Source organism: Bombina bombina, chromosome 1, assembly GCF_027579735.1.
Source record: "Bombina bombina isolate aBomBom1 chromosome 1, aBomBom1.pri, whole genome shotgun sequence".
NCBI lineage: Eukaryota > Metazoa > Chordata > Amphibia > Anura > Bombinatoridae > Bombina > Bombina bombina.
The window spans coordinates 393,831,887-393,849,762 of NC_069499.1; positions in this window are offsets into that span (position 1 = coordinate 393,831,887).

Here is a 17,876-nt window from a genome sequence, read left to right on the forward strand (position 1 = left end):
AACTAACTAAAGTACAAAAAATAAAAAAAGCTAAGTTACAAAAAATAAAAAATTAAGTTACAAACATGTTAAAAATATTACAACAATTTTAAGCTACTTACACCTAATCTAAGCCCCCTAATAGAATAACAAACCCCCCCAAAATAAAAAAAAATCCCTACCCTATTCTAAATTAAATAAATTTCAAAGCTCTTTTACCTTACCAGCCCTTAAAAGGGCCATTTGTGGGGGCATGCCCCAAAAAGTTCAGCTCTTTTGCCTGTAAAAGAAAAATACAACCCCCCCCCAACATTAAAACCCACCACCCACATACCCCTAATCTAACCCAAACCCCCCTTACAAAAACCTAACACTAATCCCCTGAAGATCATCCTACCTTGAGTCGTCTTCACTCAGCCGAGCCACCGATGGAACTGAAGAGGACATCCGGAGCGGAAGAAGTTAATCCTCCAAGCGGCGCTGAAGAAATCTTCCATCCGATGAAGTCATCATCCAGGCGGCGCTGAAGAAGTCTTCGATCCGGCCGATGTCATCTTAAAGAGGCGCTGAAGAGGTCTTCTATCCGGGCGAAGTCATCTTCCAAGCCGGGTCTTGAATCTTCCTTCCGCCGACGCGGAACCACCTTCTTCACCGACGGACTACGACGAATGACGGCTCCTTTAAGGGACGTCATCCAAGATGGCGTCCCCTCAATTCCGATTGGCTGATAGGATTCTATCAGCCAATCGGAATTAAGGTAGGAAAAATCTGATTGGCTGATGGAATCAGCCAATCAGATTGAGCTCGCATTCTATTGGCTGTTCCGATCAGCCAATAGAATGCGAGCTCAATCTGATTGGCTGATTGGATCAGCCAATCGGATTGAACTTGAATCTGATTGGCTGATTCCATCAGCCAATCAGATTTTCCTACCTTAATTCCGATTGGCTGATAGAATCCTATCAGCCAATCGGAATTGAGGGGACGCCATCTTGGATGACGTCCCTTAAAGGAGCCGTCATTCGTCGTAGTCTGTCGGTGAAGAAGGTGGTTCCGCGTCGGCGGAAGGAAGATTCAAGACCCGACTTGGAAGATGACTTCGCCCGGATAGAAGACCTCTTCAGCGCCTCTTTGAAGATGACATCGTCCGGATCGAAGACTTCTTCAGCGCCGCCTGGATGATGACTTCATCGGATGGAAGATTTCTTCAGCGCCGCTTGGAGGATTAACTTCTTCCGCTCCGGATGTCCTCTTCAGTTCCATCGGTGGCTCGGCTGAGTGAAGACGACTCAAGGTAGGATGATCTTCAGGGGATTAGTGTTAGGTTTTTGTAAGGGGGGTTTGGGTTAGATTAGGGGTATGTGGGTGGTGGGTTTTAATGTTGGGGGGGGTTGTATTTTTCTTTTACAGGCAAAAGAGCTGAACTTTTTGGGGCATGCCCCCACAAATGGCCCTTTTAAGGGCTGGTAAGGTAAAAGAGCTTTGAAATTTATTTAATTTAGAATAGGGTAGGGCATTTTTTTATTTTGGGGGGGTTTGTTATTTTATTAGGGGGCTTAGATTAGGTTTAAGTAGCTTAAAATTGTTGTAATATTTTTAACATGTTTGTAACTTAATTTTTTATTTTTTGTAACTTAGCTTTTTTTATTTTTTGTACTTTAGTTAGTTTATGTAATTGTATTTAATTGTAGTTATTTGTAGGTAGTTTATTTAGTTAATTTAATGATAGTGTAGTATTAGGTTTAATTGTAACTTAAGTTAGGATTTATTTTACAGGTAATTTTGTATTTCTTTTAGCTAGGTAGTTACTAAATAGTTAATAACTATTTAATAACTATTCTAACTAGCTAAAATAAATACAAAGTTACCTGTAAAATAAATATAAATCCTAAGATAGCTATAATATAATTATTAATTACATTGTAGCTATCTTAGGGTTTATTTTACAGGTAAGTATTTATTTTTAAATAGGAATAATTTATTAAAGTAGCTATTAAATAGTTAATAACTATTTAATAGTTATTGTACATGGTTAAAATAATTTGAAAGTTACCTGTAAAATAAATATAAATCCTAAAATAGCTAGAATATAATTATTATTTATATTGTAGCTATATTAGGGTTTATTTTAAAGGTAAGTATTTAGTTTTAAATAGGATTCATTTAGTTAATAAGAGTTAATTTATTTAGATTTATTTAATTAATATTTAAGTTAGGGGGGCGTTAGGGTTAGGGTTAGACTTAGGTTTAGGGGTTAATAATTTTATTACAGTGGCGGCGGCGTAGTGGGGGGCAGGATAGGGGTTAATAAATTTATTATAGGTGGCGACGGTGTAGGGGGGGCAGATTAGGGGTTAATACATTTATTATAGGTGGCGACGGTGTAGGGGGGGCAGGATAGGGGTTAATAGGTTTAATATAGGTTGCGGCGGGTTCATGGAGCGCCGGTTTAGGGGTTAAACTATTTATTTAGTTGCGGAGAGGTGCGGGATCAGCAGGATAGGGTTTAATAATTTTATAATAGAGGGCGACGGTATAGGGGGGGCAGGATAGGGGTTACTAGGTATAATGTAGGTGGCAGCGGTGTCCGGGAGCGGCGGTTTAGGGGTTAATACATTTATAAGACTTGCGGCAGGGTCTAGGAGCGGCGGTTTAGGGGTTAATACACTTATAAGAGTTGCGGCAGGGTCTAGGAGCGGCGGTTTAGGGGTTAGTAACTTTATTTAGTTGCGGGGGGCTCCGGGGGCGCCGGTATAGGGGGTAGAACAGTGCAGTTTAGTGTGAGTGCTTAGTGACAGGCTAGCAATAAAGCTGGGAAAAAGCCGAAGGGCAGCGAGATCGGATGAGTGATAACTGTCACAGTCCGCTGCTCATCGCCCCGCGGCTTTTTGACAGCTTTATTTGATAACTTAGGCGTATTTTTTCAGGTCCGCGGCGGCGAAGGTAGGCGAGCTTAGGCGGGCGTATTGGGCCGGCGAAGCCAGAAAAGTAGACGGCTTGATAACTACCCCCCAATAGGTGCAACTAAACATGCTTACAAGATTTAACACCAAACAATAAGGTAGATTACGAGTTTAGCGTTATGATTGAAAAAGCTGCGTTATGGCCCATAATGCTGCTTTTTCCCTAATGCTGCTATTACAAGTCTTGTAGGTATAGGTGTACCGCACACCTTTAAGCCGTCACGCAACGTCAGTACCACACTTTTAAAATAGTCATTTTTCAATGGGACTTCCATAGCGCCGGTATTACGAGTTTGCCTGGGAGGCCAAAAAGTGAGCAGTACACCCTATACTGACAAGATCCGTACCGCCATCTAAAGTCAGTAGTTATGAGTTTTACGCTACAAATCTATAGCATAAAACTCATAACTAAAGTGTTAAAAAGTACACTAACACCCATAAACTACCTATTAACCCCTAAACCGAGGCCCTCCAGCATTGCAAACACTATATAAATTGATTAACCTCTAATCTGCCGCTCAGGACATCGCCGCCACTATTAAAATGTATTAACCCCTATTCCGCCGCTCCCTGACATCGTCGCCACTATAATAAACCTATTAACCGCCGCCCTCCCGCATCGCAAACTCTATTTAAATATTATTAACCTCTAATCTGCCGTCCGCCCACACCGCCGCTATAATAAACCTATTAACCCCTAAACCGAAAGCCCCCACAACGAAATATACTAAAAAAAAACTATATTAAATAAATTTATTTTAAAGTTACAATTAAACTAAGATAATTATTAAACTACAATTAAACTAACTACCAATTAAATTAAATTAAACTAAACTACACATTAAAAAAATCACACTACTTTTACATGCCTATACCCTAATCTAAAAATAAAACCTACCCAAAAACCCTTAAGGCTTTTTGAGTGGGTTTTATTTTTAGATTAGGGTCTTGGCACGTAAAAGAGCTAAATGCCATTTTAAGGGCAATGCCCATACAAATGCCCTTTTCAGGGCAATGGGGAGCTTAGGTTTTTTTTAGATAGTTATTTTATTTGGGAGGGTTGGTTGTGGGGGTGGTGGGTTTTACTGTGGAGGGGGTGTTTGTATTTTTTTTTACAGGTAAAAGAGCTGAATTCTTTGGGGCAATGCCCCACAAAAGGCCCTTTTTAAGTTTATTGTAGGTTAGGATTTTTTTTTTATTTTGGGGGTTCTTTTTTATTTTGATAGGGCTATTAGATTAGGTGTATTTCTTTTATAATTTTGGTAATTTGTTCCTTCTTTTTTGTAATTTAGTGTTTGCTTTATTATGTAATTTAGTTATTTTTATTTTTTAGTAATTTTAGTGTTTATTTTTTTTGTAATGTTAGGTTTTAGTGTAAGGCAGGTTAAGTTTTATTTCACAGGCAAATTTGTATTTATTTTAACTAGGTAGTTAGTAAATAGTTAATAACTATTTACAAACTAGTCTACCTAGTTAAAATAAATACAAACTTACCTGTGAAATAAAAATAAAACCTAATCTAGCTACAATATAACTATTAGTTATATTGTAGCTATCTTAGGTTTTATTTCACAGGTAAGTAAGTATTTAGTTTTAAATAGGTATTATTTAGTTATTAATTGTAACTTTAGTTTAGCTCTATTTTAATTATGTTAACGTTAGGGGGGTTAGGGTTAGGTTTAGGGTTAGGATTAGGTTTAGGGTTTAATATAGTTTAATTTAGCTTGTTGCAATGTGGGGGGGCTGGCGGTTTAGGGGTTAATAGGTTTATTTAGTTAATAATTGTAAATAAAATTTAGCTATATTTTTATCATGTTAAAGTTAGGTGGGTGTTAGGGTTAGGCTTAGGGTTACATTAGGGTTAGGGATTAATGGATTTATTTAGTGGTAGTGATGTGGGAGGCCAGAGGTTTAGGGGTTAATAACTTTAGTATAGCGGCGGCGACATTGAGAGCATCAGATTAGGGGTTAATAGTTTTATGTAGGTGGCGGCGATGTTGGGGGAGGCAGATTAGGGGTTAATAAATGTATGTAGGTGGCGGCGATGTTGGGGCGGCAGATTAGGGGTTAATAACTGTATGTAGGTAGCGGCGATGTCAGGGGCAGCAGATTAGGGGTGTTTAGACTCAGGGTTTATGTTAGGGTGTTAGGTTTAAACATTATTTTCCCATAGACATCAATGGGGCTGCGTTACAGAGCTTTTGTTTCCGCGATCAAAGGTGTTAGGCTTTTTTTTGCCGGCTCTCCCCATTGATGTCTATGGGAAAATCGTGCACGAGCACATCAAAGCAGCGCTTGTTTCCAATGAGGTATGGAGCTCAACGCCACCATATCGACAGCACAAGCCTGCTTTTTCAAAACCTATAATACCAGCGCTATAGGGAGGTGAAATAACGCAGCTTTTGTGGCGGTCGTTAAAATCCCTATAGCACTCAAAACTCGCAAAATAGCTGAATGTGAGGTATGTACACAGTAGAAATATCAATCAGACAGGTTTTTATATACTATGCGTTACTTCTTCATCAGAGGTTAGGCCTAACCTCTGATGAAGAAGTAACGCATAGTATATACTTCGAAAATGTGCAAGGTGTTTATTGTGGGCATTGAGGTCTTGGCAGACGCTTACTCACGCTTTCAAGAGCCATTTTACCTGTCTGATTTTTATGCTAGAATATCCTATTAAACTTCAATATTATTCTTTAATTTACTTTGCTGGTTCCAAATCACATTAAAATCTATGTCTTCTTCACTTTTATATTATTTTCAAGGGGAGTTTTTCAATCATTTATTGAGTTCTTTCCTCATATATTATTTGGTTTCTGCTCAATTCACTTAGACAATAACATCTGTGGCTTTGGCACACAGCACTTAAGAGACTAGTGTCTAGGGACAGCCTGTTTTGTGTCAGCAGTTTTATACCTCTATTGTGTAAGGCTTTTTATGCGCCCTTAAATGTTCATCACATGACTCTAGCCCATAATGCAAGCTATATTCAAGGACATTTAAGAAAAGCTGCAATTGATTAAAAACACAGTAAACCTATGACATTTTCTATGTACAGGCATAAGGTCAATGGGGCAGGATATTTTATTTTTTTAAAATCTATAAAAATAATAATAAGCAAGTTCTCTTTTTTTAATGGAATGCTAAGTTAAGAGAAACATTTCTTAAATGACAGTCAGACATTTAATTTAACGATTTAGGGCTAGATTACGAGTGGAGTGCTATTTATCATTCCCATTCTTACGTTAACTCCGCTAGAAGTAAGCTTTTTGTGCATGTCGGGTGGCACTTGTATTACAAGTTGAAAGTTAAAAGTTTTCACTCACATGCTAAACCAATGCACGCAAAAAGCTGAACTTTGAATATTATAACTGTGTTAACGTATTCACCCTAATTGCATACAAACTCGATCGCATTTTCTCAAGCATGCTAACCCGTCATGAAAATATGAATATTTCACATTCCAATTAATTAATTAATTATTAAAGGGACAGTCTACAATATCATTTTTATTGTTTTAAAATATAGATAATTCCTTTATTACCCATTCCCCAGTTTTGCATAACCAACACAGTTATATTAATACACTTTTTACCTCTGTGATTACCTTGTATCTAAGAACCTTCTGACAGCCCCCTGATCACATGACTCTGACTGTTTAAAATCTATTGAGTTACATTTAGTACTGTGTTGTGCTAAATCTTAAATAACTTCCCGGGCATGAACACTGTCGGCTAGATTACGAGTTTTGCGTTATGAGTGGCTTGGTAATAACTTGCAAGTTATTTCCACCGCTCACCTTTAATAGCGCTGCTATTACAGGTGTGCAAAAACCCGGCGTTTGCGGGCAATATGGCAGCATTGAGCTCCATACCGCACACAAATACAAGCGCTGCTTTGAGCTACTTTGATGTGCTCGTGCACGCGTTTCCCATAGACATCTATGGGGAGAGCCGGCTAAAAAATAGCCTAACACCTGCAATGACGGAGCGTAAGGTTCCGTAACGCAGCCCCATTGATGTCTATGGGGAAAGAAAATGTATGTTTAAACCTAACACCCTAACATAAACCCAGAGTCTAAACACCCCTAATCTGCTGCCCCCAACATCGCCGACACTTACATTACACTTATTAACCCCTAATCTGCCATCCACAACATCGCCACAACCTACATTACTGTTATTAACCCCTAATCTGCCGCCCCAACGTCCCCGCCACCTACCTACACTTTTTAACCCCTAATCTGCCGCTCCCAATGTCACTGCCACCTACCTACACTTATTACCCCTAATCTGCCACCCCCAACTTCGCCGCCACTATACTAAAGTTATTAACCCTTAAACCTCTGGCCTCCCACATCACTAACACTAAATAAATATATTAACCCCCTAAACCTAACCCTCAGTCTAACCCTAACCCTAACACCCCTAACTTTAATATAATTAAAATAAATCTAAATAAAAATTACTATTATTACCAAAATAATACATATTTAAGACTAAATACTTACCTGTAAAATAAACCCTAAGCTAGCTACAATATAACTAATAGTTACATAGTAGCTATCTTAGGTTTTATTTTTATTTCACAGCAAAGTTTGTATTTATTTTGACTAGGTAGACTAGTTAGTAAATAGTTATTAACTATTTACTAGCTACCTAGTTAAAATAAATACAATTTTACCTGTAAAATAAAACTTAACCTGAGTTACACTAACACCTAACATTACACTAAAATTAAATACATTCAATTAAAAAAAATACATTTATCTAAATTGCAAAAAATAATAAACACTAAATTACACAAAATAAAAAAAGAAATTATCAAAAATAAAAATGAATTACTCCTAATCTAATAGCCCTATCAAAATAAAAAAGCCCCCCCAAAATAAAAAAACCCTAGCCTACACTAAACTGCCAATAGCCCTTAAAAGGGCATTTTGCGGGCCATTGCCCCAAAGAAATCAGCTCTTTTACCTGTAAAAAAAAAATACAAACAACCCCCCAACAAAAAAAACCACCACCCACACAACCAACCCCCCCAAATTATTATTATTCTTTATTTATAAAGCGCCGACATATTCCGCAGCGCTGCCCATGGGTACAAGGATAACAGTACAATGGAGAAACAATACGATAAGAAACAAAATTTTACAGACAAATACAGGGGGAATTGAGGGCCCTATTCCCATGGGAACTTACAATCTAGATGGGTAGGAGGATGGGAAACAGGAGCTGGGGACTGCAGAGGTGAGAATGATATTAGTGAGGAGATAGAGGGCAACTGTTAGTTAAGTGAAGTTAGTTTGTTGATAAGTCGGGTGATAAGCTTCCCTGAACAGAAAGGTATTTAGGGAACGTTTAAAGGAGGAGAGGTTAGGAGCAAGTCTGACATCTCGAGGAAGTGCGTTGCAGAGGGTTGGTGCCGCACGAGAGAAGTCCTGCAGTCTAGAATGAGAGGAGGTGATGGTAGAGGACGCAAGAAGCAGGTTGTTGTTGAATCTTAGGGGACAGGCAGGAGTATATATGTTGATGAGTGAGGACAGGTAGGGTGGGGCAGCATTACCTAAAAAACCTAAGGTCCCCATTGCCTTGAAAAGGGCATTTGGATGTTCATTGCCCTTAAAAGGGCATTTAGCTCTTTTACGGTGCCCAAAGTCCCTAATCTAAAAATAAAACCCACCCAATAAACCCTTAAAAAAACCAGACCAGACATCTATCCTCATCCAGCCAGGAGAAGTCTTCATCCAAGCGGCAAGAAATCCTCAACGAAGCCGGGTGAAGTCTTCATCCAAGCAGCAAGAAGTCGTCCTCCAGGCGGGCAGAAGTCTTCATCCAGATGGCACAGTATTCAAAAACAGAAAAAATGGAGCTCAGGAAAAATATATATGTAAATCAGCATTTATTTACATAAAAGCAGCATAAAAATAAAATACTTGCAAGTACAGACCGGGTGGTATGACGCGTTTCGGCCTAAGCCATCATCAGATACCTAGGTAGCAACTGGCACTTGTATCCTTTTATAGGCATCTGTTAACTTTCTATGAAACACCTGAAGATAATTACAACAAACAGGGAAAATCAATGTGTATACCTTCCCAAAAGATAATTAACCCTTAATATCCCATAGGAAAAAAGGTGTAAAGAAAAAAGTTGCTTTACTAAAAATATAATTGTACAGAGTATGTATATATATATATATATATATACACAAATAGATGTACTTATTTATAGTCATCTTATATTTATACCTGAACAAACATTATTATATATGCAAACTTTAACAATAACTCTCACCTAAGTTACCCTATCTCATAAACTTGTCAAATTTATGAACAATTATATATATATAAGATGGGTCATCCTGATAGATTAAAATAACCATTAAAGGGACTAAATATAAAGTTAAATAAAACAAATGGGGGATAATCACTAAAAACCTGCTTATCGTTTCCATACATTGATTATGTCAGCTTCTGTATTGAAGCCATGGGGAAGTCTGGTAAATAAGTTGAAAATCCAAAAAAATTCTCTTTTGGATAAAAGTGTATCAAGACTTCCCCCTCTCAGAGGACTCCTAACTTTTTCTATTACCATCCATTTAAATGTATTTACATGGCTAAATGTATTTTGGGAGAAGTTTTGAACCTTTATTATTTGAGGCTTAAAGGATTATCTGCCTAAGGCCTAGATTTGGAGTTCGGCGGTAAAAGGGCTGTTAACGCTCCGCGGGCTTTTTTCTGTCCGCACCATAAATTTAACTATGGTATCGAGAGTTAAAACAAATGCTGCGTTAGACTCCAAAAAAGGAGCGTAGAGCATTTTTACCGCAAAAGCAACTCTCGATACCAGAGTTGCTTACGGACGCGGCCGGCCTCAAAAACGTGCTCGTGCACGATTCTCCCATAGGAAACAATGGGACTGTTTGAGCTGAAAAAAAACCTAACACCTGCAAAAAAGCAGCGTTCAGCTCCTAACGCAGCCCCATTGTTTCCTATGGGGGAACACTTCCTACGTCTGCACCTAACACCCTAACATGTACCCCGAGTCTAAACACCCCTAATCTTACACTTATTAACCCCTAATCTGCCGCCCCCGCTATCGCTGACCCCTGCATATTTTTTTTAACCCCTAATCTGCCGCTCCGTGAAACGCCGCCACCTACGTTATCCCTATGTACCCCTAATCTGCTGCCCTAACATCGCCGACCCCTATATTATATTTATTAACCCCTAATCTGCCCCCCTCAACGTCGCCGACACCTACCTACACTTATTAACCCCTAATCTGCCGAGCGGACCTGAGCGCTACTATAATAAAGTTATTAACCCCTAATCCGCCTCACTAACCCTATCATAAATAGTATTAACCCCTAATCTGCCCTCCCTAACATCGCCGACACCTACCTTCAATTATTAACCCCTAAACTTCCGATAGGAGCTCACCGCTATTCTAATAAATGGATTAACCCCTAAAGCTAAGTCTAACCCTAACACTAACACCCCCCTAAGTTAAATATAATTTTTATCTAACGAAATAAATTAACTCTTATTAAATAACTTATTCCTATTTAAAGCTAAATACTTACCTGTAAAATAAATCCTAATATAGCTACAATATAAATTATAATTATATTATAGCTATTTTAGGATTAATATTTATTTTACAGGCAACTTTGTAATTATTTTAACCAGGTACAATAGCTATTAAATAGTTAAGAACTATTTAATAGTTACCTAGTTAAAATAATAACAAATTTACCTGTAAAATAAATCCTAACCTAAGTTATAATTAAACCTAACACTACCCTATCAATAAAATAATTAAATAAACTACCTACAATTACCTACAATTAACCTAACACTACACTATCAATAAATAAATTAAACACAATTGCTACAAATAAATACAATTAAATAAACTAGCTAAAGTACAAAAAATAAAAAAGAACTAAGTTACAGAAAATAAAAAAATATTTACAAACATAAGAAAAATATTACAACAATTTTAAACTAATTACACCTACTCTAAGCCCCCTAATAAAATAACAAAGCCCCCCAAAATAAAAAATTCCCTACCCTATTCTAAATTAAAAAAGTTACAAGCTCTTTTACCTTACCAGCCCTGAACAGGGCCCTTTGCGGGGCATGCCCCAAGAATTTCAGCTCTTTTGCCTGTAAAAGAATAAATACAATACCCCCCCCCCCAACATTACAACCCACCACCCACATACCCCTAATCTAACCCAAACCCCCCTTAAATAAACCTAACACTAAGACCCTGAAGATCTTCCTACCTTGTCTTCACCATCCAGGTATCACCGATCCGTCCTGGCTCCAAGATCTTCATCCAACCCAAGCGGGGGTTGGCGATCCATAATCCGGTCCAGAAGAGGCTCCAAAGTCTTCCTCCTATCCGGCAAGAAGAGGACATCCGGACCGGCAAACATCTTCTCCAAGCGGCATCTTCGATCTTCTTCCATCCGGTGCGGAGCGGGTCCATCTTGAAGCAGGCGACGCGGATCCATCCTCTTCTTCCGATGTCTCCCGACTAATGACGGTTCCTTTAAGGGACGTCATCCAAGATGGCGTCCCTCGAATTCCGATTGGCTGATAGGATTCTATCAGCCAATCGGAATTAAGGTAGGAATTTTCTGATTGGCTGATGGAATCAGCCAATCAGAATCAAGTTCAATCCGATTGGCCGATCCCATCAGCCAATCAGATTGAGCTCGCATTCTATTGGCTGATCGGAACAGCCAATAGAATGCGAGCTCAATCTGATTGGCTGATTGGATCAGCCAATCGGATTGAACTTGATTCTGATTGGCTGATTCCATCAGCCAATCAGAAAATTCCTACCTTAATTCCGATTGGCTGATAGAATCCTATCAGCCAATCGGAATTCGAGGGACGCCATCTTGGATGACGTCCCTTAAAGGAACCGTCATTAGTCGGGAGACATCGGAAGAAGAGGATGGATCCGCGTCGCCTGCTTCAAGATGGACCCGCTCCGCACCGGATGGAAGAAGATCGAAGATGCCGCTTGGAGAAGATGTTTGCCGGTCCGGATGTCCTCTTCTTGCCGGATTGGAGGAAGACTTTGGAGCACCGGATTATGGATCGCCAACCCCCGCTTGGGTTGGATGAAGATCTTGGAGCCAGGACGGATCGGTGATACCTGGATGGTGAAGACAAGGTAGGAAGATCTTCAGGGGATTAGTGTTAGGTTTATTTAAGGGGGGTTTGGGTTAGATTAGGGGTATGTGGGTGGTGGGTTGTAATGTTGGGGGGGGGTATTGTATTTATTCTTTTACAGGCAAAAGAGCTGAAATTCTTGGGGCATGCCCCGCAAAGGGCCCTGTTCAGGGCTGGTAAGGTAAAAGAGCTTGTAACTTTTTTAATTTAGAATAGGGTAGGGAATTTTTTATTTTGGGGGGCTTTGTTATTTTATTAGGGGGCTTAGAGTAGGTGTAATTAGTTTAAAATTGTTGTAATATTTTTCTTATGTTTGTAAATATTTTTTTATTTTCTGTAACTTAGTTCTTTTTTATTTTTTGTACTTTAGCTAGTTTATTTAATTGTATTTATTTGTAGCAATTGTGTTTAATTTATTTATTGATAGTGTAGTGTTAGGTTAATTGTAGGTAATTGTAGGTAGTTTATTTAATTATTTTATTGATAGGGTAGTGTTAGGTTTAATTATAACTTAGGTTAGGATTTATTTTACAGGTAAATTTGTTATTATTTTAACTAGGTAACTATTAAATAGTTATTAACTATTTAATAGCTATTGTACCTGGTTAAAATAATTACAAAGTTGCCTGTAAAATAAATATTAATCCTAAAATAGCTATAATATAATTATAATTTATATTGTAGCTATATTAGGATTTATTTTACAGGTAAGTATTTAGCTTTAAATAGGAATAAGTTATTTAATAAGAGTTAATTTATTTCGTTAGATAAAAATTATATTTAACTTAGGGGGGTGTTAGTGTTAGGGTTAGACTTAGCTTTAGGGGTTAATCCATTTATTAGAATAGCGGTGAGCTCCGATCGGAAGTTTAGGGGTTAATAATTGAAGGTAGGTGTCGGCGATGTTAGGGAGGGCAGATTAGGGGTTAATACTATTTATGATAGGGTTAGTGAGGCGGATTAGGGGTTAATAACTTTATTATAGTAGCGCTCAGGTCCGCTCGGCAGATTAGGGGTTAATAAGTGTAGGCAGGTGTCGGCGACGTTGAGGGGGGCAGATTAGGGGTTAATAAATATAATATAGGGGTCGGCGGTGTTAGGGGCAGCAGATTAGGGGTACATAGGGATAACGTAGGTGGCGGCGATTTGCGGTCGGAAGATTAGGGGTTAATTATTGTAAGTAGCTGGCGGCGACGTTGTGGGGGGCAGGTTAGGGGTGAATAAATATAATACAGGGGTCGGCGGGGTTAGGGGCAGCAGATTAGGGGTACATAAGTATAACGTAGGTGGCGGTCGGCAGATTAGGGGTTAAAAATTTTAATCGAGTGGCGGCGGTGTGGGGGGAGCTCGGTTTAGGGGTACATAGGTAGTTTATGGGTGTTAGTGTACTTTAGGGTACAGTAGTTAAGAGCTTTATAAACCGGCGTTAGCCAGAAAGCTCTTAGCTCCTGCTATTTTCAGGCGGCTGGAATCTTGTCGTTAGAGCTCTAACGCTCACTGCAGAAACGACTCTAAATACCAGCGTTAGAAAGATCCCATTGAAAAGATAGGCTACGCAAATGGCGTAGGGGGATCTGCGGTATGGAAAAGTCGCGGCTGAAAAGTGAGCGTTAGACCCTTTAATCACAGACTCCAAATACCAGCGGGCGCCCAAAACCAGCGTTAGGAGCCTCTAACGCTGGTTTTGACGGCTACCGCCGAACTCTAATTCTAGGCCTATGTGTTTTGTCTCTTAACTTTGATTTTTTACTTGAAGTAATTCAATTTAAGATTTATACCTGAACACTTACGGCTAGATTTAGAGTTTGGCGTTAGCCGTGAAAACCAGCGTTAGAGGCTCCTAACGCTGGTTTTAGGCTACCTCCGGTATTTGGAGTCAGTGATTAAAGGGTCTAACGCTCACTTTTCAGCCGCGACTTTTCCATACCGCAGATCCCCTTACGTCAATTGCGTATCCTATCTTTTCAATGGGATCTTTCTAACGCCGGTATTTAGAGTCGTTTCTGAAGTGAGCGTTAGAGCTCTAACGACAAGACTCCAGCCGCCGTAAAAAAGCAGGAGTTAAGAGCTTTCTGGGCTAACGCCGGTTCATAAAGCTCTTAACTACTGTACCCTAAAGTACACTAACACCCATAAACTACCTATGTACCCCTAAACCGAGGTCCCCCCACATCGCCGCCACTCGATTCATTTTTTTTAACCCCTAATCTGCCGACCGCCACCTACGTTATCCTTATGTACCCCTAATCTGCTGCCCCTAACACCGCCGACCCCAGTATTATATTTATTAACCCCTAACCTGCCCCCCACAACGTCGCCACCAGCTACTTACAATAATTAACCCCTAATCTGCCGACCGCAAAGCGCCGCCACCTACGTTATACTTATGTACCCCTAATCTGCTGCCCCTAACACCGCCGACCCCTATATTATATTTATTAACCCCTAATCTGCCCCCCTCAACGTCGCCGACACCTGCCTACACTTATTAACCCCTAATCTGCCAAGCGGACCTGAGCGCTACTATAATAAAGTTATTAACCCCTAATCCGCCTCACTAACCCTATCATAAATAGTATTAACCCCTAATCTGCCCTCCCTAACATCGCCGACACCTAACTTCAATTATTAACCCCTAATCTGACGACCGGAGCTCACCGCTACTATAATAAATGGATTAACCCCTAAAGCTAAGTCTAACCCTAACACTAACACCCCCCTAAGTTAAATATAATTTAAATCTAACGAAATTAATTAACTCTTATTAAATAAATTATTCCTATTTAAAGCTAAATACTTACCTGTAAAATAAATCCTAATATAGCTACAATATAAATTATAATTACATTGTAGCTATTTTAGGATTAATATTTATTTTACAGGCAACTTGGTAATTATTTTAACCAGGTACAATAGCTATTAAATAGTTAAGAACTATTTAATAGTTACCTAGTTAAAATAATAACAAAATTACCTGTAAAATAAATCCTAACCTAAGTTATAATTAAACCTAACACTACCCTATCAATAAATTAATTAAATAAAATACCTACAATTACCTACAATTAACCTAACACTACACTATTAATAAATAAATTAAATACAATTGCTACAAATAACTACAATTACATAAACTAACTAAAGTACAAAAAATAAAAAAGAACTAAGTTACAAAAAATAAAAAATATTTACAAACATAAGAAAAATATTACAACAATTTTAAACTAATTACACCTACTCTAAGCCCCCTAATAAAATAACAAAGACCCCCAAAATAAAAAATTCCCTACCCTATTCTAAATTAATAAATGTAAAAGCTCTTTTACCTTACCAGCCCTGAACTGGGCCCTTTGCGGGGCATGCCCCAAGAAGTTCAGCTCTTTTGCCTGTAAAAAAAAACATACAATACCCCCCCAACATTACAACCCACCACCCACATACCCCTAATCTAACCCAAACCCCTCTTAAATAAACCTAACACTAAGCCCCTGAAGATCTTCCTACCTTGTCTTCACCATCCAGGTATCACCGATCCGTCCTGGCATCCGGTGCTGAAGAGGTCCAGAAGAGGGTACAAAGTCTTCCTCCTATCCGGCAAGAAGAGGACATCCGGACCGGCAAACATCTTCTCCAAGCGGCATCTTCGATCTTCTTCCATCCGGTGCGGAGCGGGTCCATCTTGAATCAGCCGACGCGGATCCATCCTCTTCTTCCGGCGTCTCCCGACGAATGACGGTTCCTTTAAGGGACGTCATCCAAGATGGCGTCCCTCGAATTCCGATTGGCTGATAGGATTCTATCAGCCAATCGGAATTAAGGTAGGAATATTCTGATTGGCTGATGGAATCAGCCAATCAGAATCAAGTTCAATCCGATCGGAGTTCAATCCTGATCGGAACAGCCAATAGAATGCGAGCTCAATCTGATTGGCTGATTGGATCAGCCAATCGGATTGAACTTGATTCTGATTGGCTGATTCCATCAGCCAATCAGAATATTCCTACCTTAATTCCGATTGGCTGATAGAATCCTATCAGCCAATCGGAATTCGAGGGACGCCATCTTGGATGACGTCCCTTAAAGGAACCGTCATTCGTCGGGAGACGCCGGAAGAAGAGGATGGATCCGCGTCGGCTGATTCAAGATGGACCCGCTCCGCACCGGATGGAAGAAGATCGAAGATGCCGCTTGGAGAAGATGTTTGCCGGTCCGGATGTCCTCTTCTTGCCGGATAGGAGGAAGACTTTTGACCCTCTTCTGGACCTCTTCAGCACCGGATGCCAGGACGGATCGGTGATACCTGGATGGTGAAGACAAGGTAGGAAGATCTTCAGGGGCTTAGTGTTAGGTTTATTTAAGGGGGGTTTGGGTTAGATTAGGGGTATGTGGGTGGTGGGTTGTAATGTTGGGGGGGGTATTGTATGTTTTTTTTTACAGGCAAAAGAGCTGAACTTCTTGGGGCATGCCCCGCAAAGGGCCCTGTTCAGGGCTGGTAAGGTAAAAGAGCTTTTACATTTATTAATTTAGAATAGGGTAGGGAATTTTTTATTTTGGGGGTCTTTGTTATTTTATTAGGGGGCTTAGAGTAGGTGTAATTAGTTTAAAATTGTTGTAATATTTTTCTTATGTTTGTAAATATTTTTTTATTTTTTGTAACTTAGTTCTTTTTTATTTTTTGTACTTTAGTTAGTTTATGTAATTGTAGTTATTTGTAGCAATTGTATTTAATTTATTTATTGATAGTGTAGTGTAAGGTTAATTGTAGGTAATTGTAGGTATTTTATTTAATTAATTTATTGATAGGGTAGTGTTAGGTTTAATTATAACTTAGGTTAGGATTTATTTTACAGGTAATTTTGTTATTATTTTAACTAGGTAACTATTAAATAGTTCTTAACTATTTCGGAGGTGTTAGGGGCACCAGATTAGGGGTACATAGGGATAATGTAAGTTGCGGCGGTTTACGGAGCGGAAGATTAGGGGTTAATAATATAATGCAGGGGTCAGCGATAGCGGGGGCGGCAGATTAGGGGTTAATAAGTGTAAGGGTAGGGGTGTTTAGACTCGGGGTACATGTTAGAGTGTTAGGTGCAGACGTAGGAAGTGTTTCCCCATAGGAAACAATGGGGCTGCGTTAGGAGCTGAACGCTGCTTTTTTGCAGGTGTTAGGTTTTTTTTCAGCTCAAACAGCCCCATTGTTTCCTATGGGAGAATCGTGCACGAGCACGTTTTTGAGGCTGGCCGCGTCCGTAAGCAACTCTGGTATCGAGAGTTGCATTTGCGGTAAATATGCTCTACGCTCCTTTTTTGGAGCCTAACGCAGCATTTTTTTGAACTCTCGATACCAGAGTTAATTTTATGGTGCGGCCAGAAAAAAGCCCGCGGAGCGTTAACAGCCCATCTACCGCCAAACTCCAAATCTAGGCCTTAAGGAGCAGTGCGTAAGCATATGAAAAACTTTATTTACAAAGATGAACTGTACCTGCTGTATAAGCAAGTAAGTCCAAAAAGAGAATGCTTTTTTACACTGTAATTAAATTATATAGATTGGTTCGGTTGATTACTGGAACTTGAAACAAAAAAATACCAGGACTTAAAATATAACCTTTATTAATTTAATTTTAAAAAGTCAGCATAAAGTGTGTGTGTATGCTACCCTTGAAAATGTTAAAAACACTCTCTCTGTTGGTTATTCAATCCTCAGCCTTTACAATGCTAAGTATATGAAGCACTTA